The 16,758-nt window shown below is 34.5% G+C and overlaps 1 protein-coding gene across 1 annotated transcript in view; it reads left to right on the top strand.

Moving 5' to 3' along the window:
• The window catches only part of RNLS (renalase, FAD dependent amine oxidase), a 320,064-nt gene that overhangs the window by 50,323 nt on the left and 252,983 nt on the right, over positions 1 to 16,758 (top strand). The gene's annotated exons all lie outside the window — the stretch shown is intronic.

The raw sequence follows: 16,758 nt of genomic DNA, 5'->3' as shown, positions 1-16,758 counted from the left end.
CTTTGAGGGCCCTACATTTGAAAGAATTTGCTTATAAGACTGTAATTATTAGTAGCAACAAATTTTCCCCTGCTTCATATTTTTAATTAAAATATAAAATGCATATAGGAAAATACATAAAAATATACCCTAATAACTAATACCTTAATCAATAAATAAACATACTAGAATATTAAAAGCCCCCTCTTGGGCCCCTTCAAGCCACTAATTCTCCTATCCTCCTTGTAACTCTTACCCTAATTCCCAATTACATAGATTATTATTATTGTTGTTATTGTTTTGTGATTCTTTGAAATAGTTAGACAGTGTTTGTTTGTTTGTTTTTGGTTTTTGGGCCACATCCGTTTGACGCTCAGGGGTTACTCCTGGCTATGTGCTCAGAAATCGCCCCTGGCTTGGGGGGACCATATGGGACGCCGGGGGATCGAACCGCGGTCCGTTCCTTGGCTAGCGCTTGTAAGGCAGACACCTTACCTCTAGCGCCACCTTCCCGGCCCCAGTTAGACAGTGTTTTTTATGTCTTGTTTTTTCATTTATCACTGTCTGTGAGAATTTCTACAATCCATTCTTCTATGTAGTATTCTAAAGTACTGGTGGGTATTTGCGTAGTTTTCTGGTTGGTATAATTATGGAGAATGCTCCTATGATATTATTGTACATTTCCCTTGGTTATTCATTTGCATACCTTATTTCTACATATACATAAAATTAACATTTTGAGTGAATATACTCTTTTTTGCTTTGTTTTTGGTCACACTTCATAGTGAGTAGTGATTACTCCTGGTTCTGCTCTCGGATGTTACTTTTGGTGGTGCTTGTGGGAACTGAATCTGGATCTTCCACATGTAAAGCAAATTCCTTATCCATTGTGCTCTCTCTCTGACCCCTACTATTTTTAATTTTTTTATTTTAATATAATATTTTATTATAGTATTGTAATATATCACATTTGTTGATTTGTGCTTGTTATGGCCCAGAATCGAAGAACAAAACCACACAATTGAAACAAAGTACTGCTAAGCTTTATTCCAACTACCAACAAGCTACAAATTGATGGATCAGGGCCATATCCCGCAGAAGGCCATCCTACTTAGGGTTCACAAATCAGGTTATCTAGGGCTAGAAGCAGGAAGTCTTGAGCTTTAAGTTGATTGGCTTTTGTTCAGGGTGTTTCTAGGGTATTTCATCACATCCTTTATGGCTAGATATTGAGGGTGGTATATTATAGCTTATAGGGACTTGGGATAGAAACAGCCCTCACAGGGAAATTAACCTTGTTAACCTTAAATGGTAACTTAACTTTATGTTGACAAAATGGAGTCCCAGGCTGCACAGTGCTTACTGAATTACCCTGGTATCCAGGGATAAATCCCATTCATTATGGTGTTTAATCTATTCAGTGTGCCTTAGAATTTATTCATTACAATTCTGTTGAGAAATTTTATATCTATATTTCTCAGAGATACTGTGAACCAGTAACAGTATTTATAGTAATAGTATCTAAATTTGTTAGATACATAATCTTGGCTTTGCCAAATGAGTTTGGAATATTAGTATTTTTGAAGGACATCGAGAAGTATTGATATCCTTTCATCTTTAACATTTTGGTAAAATTTACCCTTGAAGCAATTTGTCCTAGACTTTTCTTTGTTGGGAGATTTATATTACTGATTTAATCTCCTCGCTTGTTTTTGGTATGTTCAAATTTCTCTTCTCAATTTGTTGGGATATAATTTGTCCAAATAATTTCTTGTGATCCTTTGTATTTCTGTATTGGTTATAATGACTCCTCATTCTTGTGATTGAGGATTGAGTCTTTTTCTTTTTGGCAGTCTGGCTAAAGGTTTGTTTTGTTTTTCAATAAAATGCATTCTTTGTTTCAGTTAGTAATATTCCAAAATATCAATTGCTCTTTCCAATCTTTGTCTCTTCTTGATGCCATTTATTACTGCCCTGGGCCTAGTTTCTCTCCCTCTTCTAAATTTCAGCTTGTTTTGTTCTTTTCCTTGTTCTTTTAGGTGTAACATTATTCTAATATCATGTATAATATATATATACATTATACATTTTATTATATAAATGTAATATATTGTGTATATAGTACATATATAGGATATATATTGTATATAAAATATAATATATCTAAGATATTATATAAAGTAGGGGCCAGAGAGATAGCACAGTGGTAGGCCGTTTTGCCTTGCATGTGGCTGACCTGGAATGGACTTCAGTGTAATCCCTGGCATCCCATATGGTCCCCCAAGCCAGGAGTGATTTCTGAGCACATAGCCAGGAGTAACCCCTGATTGTTACCGGGTATGGCCCAACCCCCTCAATATTATATAAAGTATAAATATGATATTAATATAATATAAATGTATTGTTAAGTAAACATTTATTTGAATAAATATTATTTAATTAAATACTTAAATTTATTTGTTTAAATATTATTTAAAAATATATTGAATATTAATTTTTTAAATTTTTATTGTGGCCAAAGTGCATTACAAATCTTTCACTGCATCATTTACAGTACATAGTGACAATGAATGAGGGGCATTCCCACCACCAGTGCTATCCTCCCTCCACCCCTGTTCCCAGCATGTATCCCATATCTCCCTTCTTTACCTCCCAGAATGCTAGTGCAACTGGTCTCCACTTTACAGCTTGTTGTAGATTGAGCATCCATTCCACCAATCATTGGAGATAAAAAAGTATAAGAAAAAAGGGAGAAAAAAATTTGGTAACAACTACCAAAAAAGAAAAGAAGGGAGAAAGAAAGGAGAAAAGAAAAGTGGAAGAAAAAAGAAAAATAATGCACCCGGCAAATAAAAATAAAAATAAATCACCAAATAATAACCACAAGAGTGAAAAAGAAGAGAAAAGTGGAAGAAAAAAGAGAAGGAAAATAAAGTAAAAACCTAACAAATAAAAACAAAAGAAGAGAAAGTAGGGGTGCTGGAGTGGCAGGGTTTGGCGTTCCCCCCACTTTTTTTTTTTTTTTTTTTTTGCATAGGCACAGTAAGCATTTGGGAAGAAAGGGAATTCCCATGGCCTAAGGGATTCAGGATTTCTCCATCCTTGAAGCATACCATCATGGGATCAATTCCTGGCTCCATATATACTCATCACCCTATCCCAAAGGCTTTTTTGTGGTGCCAGGAAACTTTCCTCTCAGTTGTGTGTGAGAAAATCAAGCCACTGTAGCTAGCGATCTTGGTATTTGCGCAGGTTATAGGAGGTAAACTCCTCCCCTGAATATTAATTTTTAAATATTAAATTTTAATATTGAATTTAAATATGTGCTTAGTTTCACTTGTATAAATATCATTTTCTTGACTTTGAAATTATGTGTGTCCTTAACATTAAAGTGAACTTCTTATAAAATCATATATTAGATTTAAAACAAATTCATTTAGACAGTCTTTTCCTGTGAAAATTTTAATTCATTTATCTTTAAAGTAATTAAGAAAGACTTATTACTAGAATTTTAGTAGTTTTCTTGTTTTAGTTTCTTTTTCTCTTTTATTTGTTTTCTTTGACAATTTATTATATATTTTCATATAATTTTATATTTTAGTTCTTTTCTCTTTGTGGGAATCTGATTTCTTATGTGTGTGGATAGCAGAAGTGTACTTTTTATTTACTGTTACTCCTACACAATCACATCTTGATTTTTGCTTTTTATCAATATACAAATATTATAAAATTAGATTACAGAAAAGGAGCCATTTGAATAAGTGAAGAATTTGAATAGGGGAAGAATTCTAGGTATGATTTCATTTTAATTTTTGAAATAATTACTTTTTCAATTGTAGCTTTCAGTTTTACTTCTGAAAATGAAAACACGAGGTCACTTTCTTTTTTAGCCTTTATTTTATTTTTTTTGTCGTCTTAGAAGTATTTTAGAGTCACTTGTTTATCCATGGTTTTCAGAAATTTTATAGCCCCAAGATTCCTTCCTTTCTCTCGATTTAACTTTTTTCTATTTCTATTCATATATATATATATATATATATATATATATATATATATATATATATCTCATTTTCTTTTCTCTTATGGTGTTAATTCTCTTTTGCTCATTCTATGTTATAACTCTTTTTTATTGTTATCCATCTTGTTTACTTTTTAAGAGATTTTTTCAATGCTATTTTTCGATCATTTTGCTCAGTTTTTTTTTACTTTTTATTTTTATATGTGTCATTTCTTATTTCATGCACACATCTCTTATTTCTCTGATTCTAATAAATTTTACCCCCACAAATCTAATTTATCTTTTTCTTCTCTTGGTTCCTTCTTTTAATTTGGACCATTTTGCTTGTGATGTTCTTGATAATTGGTGATCTTTTTTATTTTAATTTTTTTGGTTTTTAGGTCTCACTCAGAGGTGCTCAGAGCTTATGCCTGATTTTGTGCTTATTGAATACTCGTGGTAGTATTCGAAGGACCCTGTTTGGTGCTATGGATCAAATATAGGTTGTATGTATGCTTTGCTTGATATTCTTTCTGACTCTCTGTTATCCATTACTAATATAATTTATTAGATTACACTTAGTGGTTCTGGGGGACTTAATGTGCTGGGAATCAAACCAGAGTTCCCTGATTACAAGCTGTACTCATTTCTTTGAGCTTTCTCACCAGCTCCAACCATTATTATTTTAAAGGTGCACTACTAAAATGTTCATTGAAACTTGGGGCTGGATAAAGGAACATGCAGACTAGCAAATTTCATTGAAGGACAATCAGAAATACGGTCTGATCATTTTAGGGAGCACTTTTTATGTGTGTGTGTGTGTGTGTGTGTGTGTGTGTGTGTGTGTGTGTGTGGTTTTGGGTCACACCTGGCAGTGCTCAGGGTTACTCCTGGCTGTCTGCTCAGAAATTGCTCCTTGCAGGCACCGGGGAACATATGGGATGCCGGGATTCGAACCGATGACCTCCTGCATGAAAGGCAAACGCCTTGCCTCCATGCTATCTCTCCAGCCCCTAGGGAGCACTTCTTAATAAGACTGAAGTTAGCTCATATTTAATCTTTCTGCAGCATTTGAGTTGCTGTTGATGCTTTCATACTAATTAGACAGGGTAGCTTCCCTCTACTGCACATTTCTTGGTAAATAGAATCTGAGTTGTATTTCATTCCTCACACTTCAACCAGTATTCTTTGTACTGATAATAACCTGAAATATTGTGAGAGCCCCTTTCGTTCTGGTCTTTATCTTCAGAACATACATTTTGCAGATTTGGAATTTTAGTTACTCCTAGGGGAAAAATTATGGTTGGATCGAACAACTCTAAAAGTCTCATCTCACATTTGAGTTCTAGAATCCTAGCAGAGGAAGTTGGGAAAGATGTGTCTAAAAACGTAGATTTCTCTCATTCTTTTGTTATTTTTTTTGTCAGGTCACACCTAGCAGTTCTGAGGAATTACTATGTGTTCTGTGCTAAATGGTCACTCCTGACGGTGTTTGGGCAGATCAGATATGGTGCAGGGGATCAAACCAGGATTACTTCCAAAGCATCTTCTTGCAAGGCAATTACATTACCTCTTTTACTATATCTCTGGCTCCTATAGATTTCTCTTAATCCTTCATTTCTCTAAGGGAATTATCTATAGCAGATTCCTAAGCACAGTTGATTTAGCATCTTCAGATGGAAAGACTGAAAGAGGAATTTGTTGGAATCACTGGAATCCATGTGCTCACCCCACTAGTGCATTCTTTTTTCCTATTAAATATTATTTCTGAATGTTTTGGAATTTTACATCTTTGTGGGCATCCATTTCTTAACTCCTGTGCAAAGTTAGGATTTTTTTTTCTGAGCCTGTACAATTATCCTTCTTCTTCCACCTAATAACTCCTTCAAAATTGAATTTCCGTGTTTCATTTTCTGTTGTAACATTATTGTCCTTGTCTTTTATGTCTATTGAGTTTTATGTATGTATGTTTATTATAATAAGTGAAAAATAATAAGAAAAAAATAACACAGACTGCTGAGGGCAGTGTTTATTTAAAAATCATAATTATATGGATTAGAGACATTATTAAAATATTTTCATATATTCATTCTAATATGGGTCCTAAATTTGGTAGTTAAAAACTTGACATATTTTGTGTAAGGTTTAATTGCTGCTTTAGTCTTACTCTTTATAAAATCCTTTTTTAGGTAATCAGTAATTCTACTCAAAATAATATGGTTTGGATTTTCATTGGTAGTAGTTTAGGTGCGATGGCCCATTGCAAGATCATGAAGATCAAGTAGATTTTAAAAAGGGTTAAATTTCAGCTTTTCTATATTCATTGCAGGGATCTAGCAACTCCTCATTGACTTCACTTTATTTCACAAATCATGTTCTGTGGGAGTTGGGCCTTTTTTTCCAGTAGAAGTCATATTATAATTTCCTAAGGGGCTGAAGAGACCCAGGCAGTTAATGCATATTTTTATTACTACTAAGAGGGTGTTATATAATATCTTATGTCTCCTAAATTTAATGTTTCATGTGAATACAGAATTGCAATAGACCATATAATGTTTTTACTATACCTTCTGAACTTCACAGAAAAACTCTAGTCAAATGAATAAAATGTAGTATTATTTACCATCCATTAAACATTAAATTTAATAAATTAATGTATGAGGGGACCTAGAAATTCTGAGCATCCATTGCCTAACAATAGAGTCAATTGGAATACCGAGAAGTAATTATTTATACATATGAATATCTAAGCTCATGTAACATTATTTTGTAAAAATAAATCTTCTATTTTAATAAATCCTAAGTAAGACACTTATACCTTATGAATTTAGCTATTTTATAACTAAATTTGTTCATTTAGTTATTTGGGGGCTTTATAAATACAAAGAAAATTGTCTGTTGCTTAAAAGGAAATAATTACAGATTTTCTTATTTTCTGTATATTATATTTAATAATATCAAGGATGATAAGCAGAATTTTTATGGGATAAGATACTGAATGAAAGAGTTTTGCTATCAAGTCTTTGGTTCAGGTCTTACACAGATACACTCTTTCACATACATTCATGCGCATTATAAAGCACTGTCATTATTCACCAAATGATACAGACAAGCTAGATATCTCCAAACAGCAATTTTTACATGGAATTTTGTTATTTTCTCTGAATTTCAGTTAGAGAAGACAAACTCTCTAGCAATCTGCTTTTAAGAATAGCCCAGAATTTTTAGCATTTACAGCATACTAAAAAGTTAGATATGACAAAAGCTAATATTTTGTTGATACATTTGAAAATGATCTAATTTAGTACTGTGATGATGGAAATAGTCTAAATCCACATGTTTGATATGATAGGCACTAGCCTTAGGTGGCTATTAAGCACTTGAAATTTGATTAGTGTGATTGAGAATCCAAGTTTAATATTTTAGTATGAATTTTATATATTTTATGTATATTTTTGAGATGATGCATACATTTTTTATAGATTTATACCTAAAAATGTATATGCTACTCTTTCTTACTGTAAAAGATGTAGTTTATGTCCACTCCCATCCATGTGATGCCACTCTCATCCCAAATATCTTTCTTTTATAGTATAAAGGTTTATATTTATTTTATTTTGTTGGTTAATATTTTAGTATTCTACATATAGCGCAATCATATCTTGTTGCTTTTTCTCTTTGACTTGTTTTACGTAGACTGATAACCCTATAGTGGTTGGTTATTTCATGATGTTGCAAATAGCAAGAAATCATGCTTTTTATGGTTAAGTATACATGTGTGTAATTACACATGTGCATATGTGTGTACTGCATCTTTATCCACTCATCTGTTATTTGGTACTCTGTTACATTTATGGCTATTGTGATTGTTGCTTTAATGAACATGGGTTCATTTAGAATTACTGGGTAACTTTTAGAATTGTTTTCCTATTTTTTGGATACTCAGGAGTAGGATGTCTGGGTTATATGATAGTTCTATTTTTAATTTTTGAGGACTTTCCATTCTAGTTTTTATAGTAGTTGTGCCACTTCACTTCTTCACCAATATTTTATGGGTTCCCTTTCCTCCTCAACCTCATCAACACAAATTTAAATATAAAGAAATTATATAAAATGGGTGTTCTCTTACAATCGTCTGGCATTCGAAAAAGCAAAATGACATTTAATTGAACAGCAAGCCTAATCTATAGAAGAGAAATTTAGCAATAATTTGGTTAAGACTTAAGTCAGGATTTCATTCACACTTCAAAAATATTTAGGATATAGGCCTGACCAATAGCATGTGGCTAACCTGGATTCGATCCCCATATGGTTCTCTCTGTCTGCCAAGAGTGATTTCTGAACACAGAGCCAAGAGTAACCCCTGAGCACTTTTGGTTTGTAGGCCAAACAACAACAACAACAACACAACAGACTCAAAAATATTTAGGATATATAGAAACAAAACAAAGGAATAGATAGTATCAGTGACACTCTTTTAACCTAGTATTATGAAACTTGTTAATAAGCAACAGGGAGAAGTGATACATATGGGATCTGGGCTGGGGAGATAAAGATAGAACCAGAGGTGACATAAGGAAAATTTTGGCAAGTTATGAGCACTTTTTGTTTTGTTTTGTTTTTTGGGCCACACCCAGTGATGCTCAGGTTACTCCTGGCTCTTTGCTTAGAAATCGCTCCTGGTTTGGGGGACCGTATGGGACACCAGGGATCGAACCAAGGTTCCTCCTGGGTCAGCTGCATGCAAGGCAAACACCTTTCCGCTACACCACCACTCCAGGCCCAGTTATGAGCACTTTGATGGTGGTCAGGTGCATTGGTTTTCTTTATAAATACCAGTATTATAACCATACTACCTAAACTATAAAGGTATAAGATAGTGACTATTTTATGCTAGATAGTAAGTTAAATGTTTTTGTTGTTGAAATTTGTCTCAAATTAATCAAAATCTTTTTAAAAGTTTTAACAAATGTGTGCAGCTAATTAACTGAAGTGAGATAAGCAGATGGTCCATTATGTTGCTATTATAGATCAAGAGAGAGAGAGGGAAGTGTAGGGCCTAGGAAGCCTATTGAAAATTGCCTATAGTCAGAAGAAGGGGATAATAGCCAGGAGACTAAAATAACTATTTTTATAGATTTGAAAAAAATATATATTGTCTACAATTTCCAGAAGTTTAGAGTTCATAAAGTTAGAGCAGTAACAAGAAAAGAGCAAAAGATAAAAGATTGCAAAATTAGTCTAGTGAATGGCACATCCTAGGAGCTGGTCTAGACAATATGATTATTTTAGAGCGCATTTGAGTGCCCATACTTGCGAGTTAAATCCATCTAGCAGAAAATCTAAATTGACTAAGATAGTACATGTCATGCTCTCTTTTCCCTCATGTATTGTTCTGCTCAATGGCAAGGGAGGAAAGGATGAATTTGCAATTTGAACAGTGATTCTACTCTTTTGCAGGTTATTCTGAAGCCATTCTGACCTTGAGAATCCCAGATAGATTCTGTGTTTTATACAAAGCCTACAAATAACTTTCATTTGCTTCTTTTTAAACTGAGCCAATTGCCCAAACAACTACAAAGAATCACGAGTCCAAGGTTTCACAATCCAAGAAACAAATGGGGGAGAATCATCTTTCATTTTGTTCTTTGTAATTTTCTATATTCAAAGCAAAAGATGAACTATAGCCGAATGTTCCTGGGCTTAGAACTTTATGGAATGTGATCTCTTGCTCTGTAAATAGAAAAGAATTGAAACAGGGCAATAATAAAAATGTCACAATTCAGTCATTTTGCTTTATAGACCTACACCTACATTGGAAAAATGGTAACTTACTTTCAAAAAAGTTGGACATGCACTATTTTTAATGGGGTAATAGAAAATAAAGTGTCCCTTTACATTTGTTTTGGAATATACATAGGCAAGTAAAGTTATTTTCAAGTGACATACTGGGCCATACACAAAATAGATCCATGGCTAATAAATAGCATCACACAGTCTTTTTAAAATTTTTTTATGATACAAGTTTAGGAATTGATTTTTTTAAGAAATTACTCTTCTAGAAAGTTCTTGGATATTGGTACCTAATCTTTGTGATTTGAGAACTATAAAAATAGAATTTTTGAGTATTTTTTGGTTTGAAGAAGTTCTTCTTTTTCCCTGGACAGTTGTTAAAATGTTTAGCTGCTTATGTATAGTAAGTAAGGTCCAAAAAGAATAAGTTATGATTTCATGTTTTAATTAAACAGTGTACCTGCCAGCAGATAAACCTTTGGAGGAAATTCAGTGGAGCCTTTTCTTATTGTTGAAGCTCATTTTTTCTTGTCCTTCCTGCAGGAAACAGCAGCTTGTATATTAGTAAATACTTGAATTTTACTTGCTTATCAACCTTCTATTCCTTATCTTTCATAAGACAATTTTTGTCTTGCAGTTTGTGGCCAATATTTTTATACTTTTTAGTCATTTAAAATCTTTGATAAATCTCATTGGAATTCTTTCCAGATTCTCTAGTGATGTGGTGAGCCTAAAACTGAAGCTAACAGCAATGCTCAGAGTTAAGCCTAATGAGTTGATTTTTACTTAAACTTCATATTTGCAACATAATGATCCTGTACAAATTTAAAATGTTAATTTAAAATTAACATCCTTTGGGACCCAGAACCCACGTCAGTGGTGCCCAGTTAAGGGGCAGGATCCAAGGTGAGGACCCAGAGCTGCTGAACCAGCACCCCAGAGACAAGAGGCCAGTGCAGCTTTTGGACCTAGATGCCACCTTGGTGGCACTCATGTGAGGGGCAGGATTCAAGACAAAGAGCCAATGGAGTGCAGCTATTCTATTCAGCTCCACAGATGCCTGTTGCTCCAAGTCAAGGAACACCAGCATGGGACATAGAAAACATCACACTACAACCACGACAATGGGGGAAACAATGCAGGCATCCACCATGCTTAGAAAATAAAACTCTGGTGGTAGCTCTGCTTATTTGAAAAGTACCAACCACCTATTTAGTCTCTCAGCTAAGGTCAGAGAAGAAATATGGAGGATGTTCATAGAACCCAAAGAAAGCATGGAACAAACTAAATGTGTCACAAATTAGAATCAAGGGGATCTGAGAGTAGAAATAAGAAAACTTCACACTGAAATAATAGGGCTAAAAAACTTGATAAGCTAAAGGAAAACCTCACTGAAATGTTCGCCTAACCAAAAGTAACAGTGGCTGGAGATAGAATCAGTGAGCTCGAAGATGAGATACTTAACAACTCGATTCAACAGAAAAGGCTTGAAAAGGACCTCAAAACACACAATTGGACAAGGGAAAAGTCTTCAAAGAATGTGAACAGACAAAAATAGAGGTCTTTGAGCACAACAGAAGCAACATAAGAATCATCTGTGTCACAGAGACACAGGAAGAAAACCCTCATGAAGTATCAACAATCAAGGACAACATTGCAAAGAAAATTGCAGAGCTAAAGAGTATATGCAACCCCAAATTCTACATGTCCAAAAAATTATCAGCCAAAAGAGATCCAAAGAAAAGCACCCCAAGACATATCCTAGTCATAATGATGAGCCATAGATAGGGGTAGAATACTGAAAGCAGACAGATCAAAAAGGAAAATTACATTCAAAGTAGAATTCTAAAGATATACCACAGATTTGATATAAGAAACTATCAAGACCTGAAGCAATGGTGGGATATAGTGACAAAACTCAATGAAATCAGTGCATCACCAAGAGTATTTCACCCAGCCAGACTTACTTCATCATTAAAGCAGGATATACAGTTTCATGGATAGAAAATAGCTTAGAAACTTTATAAATTCAAAACTATCCTTAAAGAATGAACTGAAGTATATACTTTAAGATAAAATAGACCACAAGACACACCATACTCCTACTAAAACTAACACTAGGGCAGGAGTATAGCACAGTGGTAGGTCATTTGCCTTGCATACAGATGACCCAAAACAGACCCGAGTTTGGTCCCCAGCATCCCATTTCTGAGTGCAGTTTCTGAGTGCAGAGCCAGGAGTAACATCTGAGTACTGAAGGTGTGGCCCAAAAACAAAACAAAAACAAAACCAAAAAGATGACACTAAATCCCATGACAATCATCTCTCTCAATGTCAATGGAATAGATTCACAGTTAAGAGGTATAGAGTGGCAAAATAGATCAAAAAGCTGAATCCAACATTTTGCTTCCAACAAGAAATACATTTGGAGAACAATAATTCAAGCAAACAATTCCTTTAAAAAGTCAGGAGTGGCCATACTCATTTTAGATGACACGGACTTTAGACTTAAAAAAGTCATCAGGGGGGCCGGAGAAATAGCATGGAGGTAAGGCGTTTGCCTTTCATGCAGGAGGTCATCGGTTCGAATCCCGGCACCCCATATGGTCCCCTGTGCCTGCCAGGAGCAATTTCTGAGCCTGGAGCCAGGAATAACCCCTGAGCACTGCCGGGTGTGACCCAAAAACCAAAAAAAAAAAAAAAAAAGTCATCAGGGACAGAGATGGATATTTCTTAATAATTAAGGATATGCACAACAGGAAGAAATCACACTCCTAAACATATACACCCAATGAGGGAACACAAAATATTTTTTTGCTGTTTAAAATTGTTTTATGGATTTCTAGTTCGATTTGCATTCTAAGCTTTATTATTTCCTTGGAAAAATCTTTAAGGAAGATATCAATAACAACACAATAATAGTGGGAGACTTCAACACTGCCTTGACACCACTTGATAAATCAATCAGGCTGCAAACTAACAAAAATATACTAGCACTGAAAGGAGCAATGAAAGAAATTGGTCTGGTAAATATATTTAGGGCTCTCCATCCCCAGAAAACTGCATATACATTCTTCTCCAATGCACATGGGTCATTCTCCAAAATAGACGACATGCTTGCCCATAAAACATTGAACCAAGATGATTTTTAATATTTGAACAGACCATCACTATTGAGGAAATTAAAATGATAATTAAAAGTCTTCCCCAAAACAAAACCCAGGGCCCAGATTGATTCTCTGATGAATTCTTTCAAACCTCTAAGAGAACATACTACCTATACTTTTCAACCTCTTCCAGGAAATCAAAGAAAGAGAAACACTCCCTAATAGTTTTTATGAAGTTATCTCCCTGATCCTAAAAGCAGAGATGCCTCAAAAAAAATAAAGAAAGAAAACTACAGACCAATATTTTTGATGTACACAGATGTAAAGATTCTCAACAAAACCCTAGTATATAGGAACCAATGCCTCATCAAAAAAGACATACACCATAACCAAGTAGGATTCATTTCAGAGATTCAAGGATGGTTCAACATAGGCAAGTTCATCAACATAATATACCACATCAACAAAAAGAAAATAAAAACTACATGATCATATCAATAGATGCAGAGAAAGCATTTGATAACATCCAACACCAATTCGTGATAAAAAAAAAACTCTCAAATCGGAACAGACTTTTCACAATATAGTCAGGGTCATTTAATACAAGCCCATGGCAAATATATTCAATGGAGTACTGGAAGCCTTTCCCCTAAGATCTGGCACAAGACAAGATTGTCTCTTCTCATCACTCCTATTCATCATAGTACTGGAAGTACTTGCTATAAGTTAGGTGAGAAAAAGATATCAAGGGCATCCATATAGGAAAGGAAGAAGTCAAGCTTTCACTGTTTCTAGATGGCATGACACTATACTTAGAAAATTTTAAAGACTACCAAAAAGCTCCTAGAAACAATAGATTAATATAGCAAAGTGGAAGACTACAAAATTAATGCACAAAAATCAATGGTCTATTATGTCATAATGTCTATTATGATAGACAATAATAGATAGTAATGATAGAGAAGAAATAGATATTTAAAAAGACTTTGGGTCAGAGCAGTGGCGCAAGAAGTAAGGCATCTGCCTTGCATGCACTATCTAGGATAGACTGCAGTTCAATCCCCCAGTGTCCCATTTGGTCCCCCAAGCCAGGAGCAATTTCTGAGTGCATAGCCAGGAGTAACCCCTGAGCATCACCGAGTGTGGACAAATAACAAAAACAAAAAAACCCCTCACAATTCTATTCACAATAGCGACACAGAAATTCATATACCTTGGAGTCAACTAAAGAACTGAAAGACCTACAGAATGAAAACTATAAAACATCGCTTCAAGAAATAAGGAAATAAAAGAAACAAGGAAATCAAGACATATACTCTGTTCATGAATAGGGAGAATTAACATCATTAAAATGGCAATACTTCCTAAAGCATTATACAGATTTAATGCAATCCCTCTAAGGATACTCATGACATTTTTCAAATAAGTGGATCAAACACTCCTGAAATTCATTTGGAACAATAAACACCCCAAATTGTTAAAGCAGCTTTTAGGGGAAAAATTATGTGAGGCATCACTTTACCCAACTTTAAATTGTACTACAAAACAATAATCATTAAAACAGCATGGTACTAGAAGTATGGTAATGGCAGACTCTCAAATCAATGAAATAGAGTTGTATATTTAGAGAATGATCTCCAGACATACAATGATTAATTTTTGATAAAGGGGTAAGAAATGCAAAATGGAGCACAGAAATCCTCTTCAACAATTGTTGGTCAGCCACATTCAATTGGTCAGAACTCTATGTAAAATCATGCACAAAGGCCAAATTATAATGGAATAAAGACCTTAATATCAGACCCAAAACTATAAGGTATACAGAAGAAAATGTAAGCAAAACACTTCATAACATTGAGACTAAGGGCAGATTCAGGGATGAAACACCACTGTACAATAAAAAAAGATTTCATTAAACTGAGAAGCTTCTGCATTTTTTTGGTTTTTTTTTTTTTTTTTTTTTTTTTTTTTGGTTTTTGGGCCACACGCGTTTGACACTCAGAGGTTACTCCTGGCTATGTGCTCAGAAATCGCCCCTGGCTTGGGGGACCATATGGGACACCGGGGGATCGAACCGCGGTCCGTTCCTTGGCTAGCGCTTGTAAGGCAGACACCTTACCTCTAGCGCCACCTTCCCGGCCCCAGCTTCTGCATTTTGAAGGAAATAGCAACTAAGGTAAAAAGGTTAGCTATGAAATGGGAGAAACTATTCACCCAATACCCATCAGATAAGGGGCTAATATCCAAGATATACAAGGTAATAATATGACTTAGCAAGAAAAAAATCTAACCCCATCAAAAAAATGGGGAGAAGAAATGATCAAAAATTTCCTCAAAGAAGAAATACAGATAGCCAAAAGGCAATTGAAAAAATGTCCCATAACACTAATAATCAGGGAGATATAAATCAAACAACAATGAGATATCAGCTCATGCCACAAAGACTGGCACACATAACAATGAACAAAAATAACCACTGCTGGCTTTGATGAAGGGATAAAGAATCTCTCATTCACTGCTCATGTGAATGCCATCTACTCCTTGCTTTCTTAAAATCTATATGGCTATTCCTTAAAAAACTGGACATTGAGTTCCCATATGATCCACTAATGCCGCTACTGGGGACATACCAGGGCCACAAAAATACAATTACAATCATGCCCTCTGCACTCCATATTTATAGCAGTGCTTTCTACAAAAACCAAACAACCCAGATGCCAATAATAGATGCATGGCCAAAGAAATGTAGTACATCTACACAATGGAATACTACGCAGCTGTTAGAAAAAATAAAGTTATGAGAATTGTCTATGCATAGATGGATATGGAGACTATTATGTTGAGTAAAATAAGTCAGAGGGGAATAGATGAACACAGAATAGTCTCATTCATCTGTGGACTTTAAGAAATATAAAATGAAAAAAAAAATAAATGGAAGAGACAATAGAGATATGGGCTGGAAGGACCAGCCCATGATATGAAGCTTACTACAAAGAGTGGTAGTAAAAGTGGCAGTTAGAGAAATAACTACACTAACAGCTACTATGGCAATGATAGAGAAATACAATGACTGTCTTGAAGACAGGCAGGGGATGGTTGAGGAGGGATATGGGGGATAATGGTGGCAGCAAAGTTACACTGGTGATGGTGTGTGTGTGCATTTTTATGGCTGAAACCCATTACAAACATGTTTGTAACCATGGTGCTAAAATGAAAGATTATTATTAAATATAAAAATATTAGGGAGTGAGGAAAATTAAAAATATAAAAATATTAACATAGTATCACTATCATCTGTTGGCCTGCAGTTTCCACAGGGATACCTTTTTTATGTTTCTTAAACACACTACAACAGAATTGCTAAGCTGTATTGGTTAGATACTTAGAAAATTTCATTGTTGTATCTTGGTTGATATTTGCCAGTATCTATAGCATCATTTTTATTAATAATTCTAATTATTATTTCCATAATAATTTAGCACATTATTGATTTTGTCATGTTTGGTCATTTATTTCCTCAGTATATATTTGTTGACATATATTTCAGGTATTTTCCTACTATATGGGTTTTTGAAGTACTGATAAATATCTTGAAATCACACCACTATTTTGTTTAAGCTTCAGGCAAGTGTGTATTGGTTCCATTTTTGGAAAATGTAGTTAATGAAGTATAAAAAGACCTAGCTGGAAAATGAATCTTCAAAGATAGCATTTGAGTTTGATCCTGGTGTAGTCCTAGCCTGCTGGAGCTTGTTTGAGCATTTACTCTAGGGTGAAAGTGAAGCAATAGTTACTGTTTCTTAAGTAATACACTAACAAGAATTATGGTAGAAATCATCCTTTAATGTCCACATATGGACTAAAATCTGACTCTCCTAAAAC

Source organism: Suncus etruscus, chromosome 17 (genome assembly GCF_024139225.1).
Source record: "Suncus etruscus isolate mSunEtr1 chromosome 17, mSunEtr1.pri.cur, whole genome shotgun sequence".
Lineage (NCBI taxonomy): Eukaryota > Metazoa > Chordata > Mammalia > Eulipotyphla > Soricidae > Suncus > Suncus etruscus.
The sequence above is the reverse complement of the archived record's forward strand: the minus strand, read 5'-3'. Positions and strand labels throughout refer to the sequence as shown.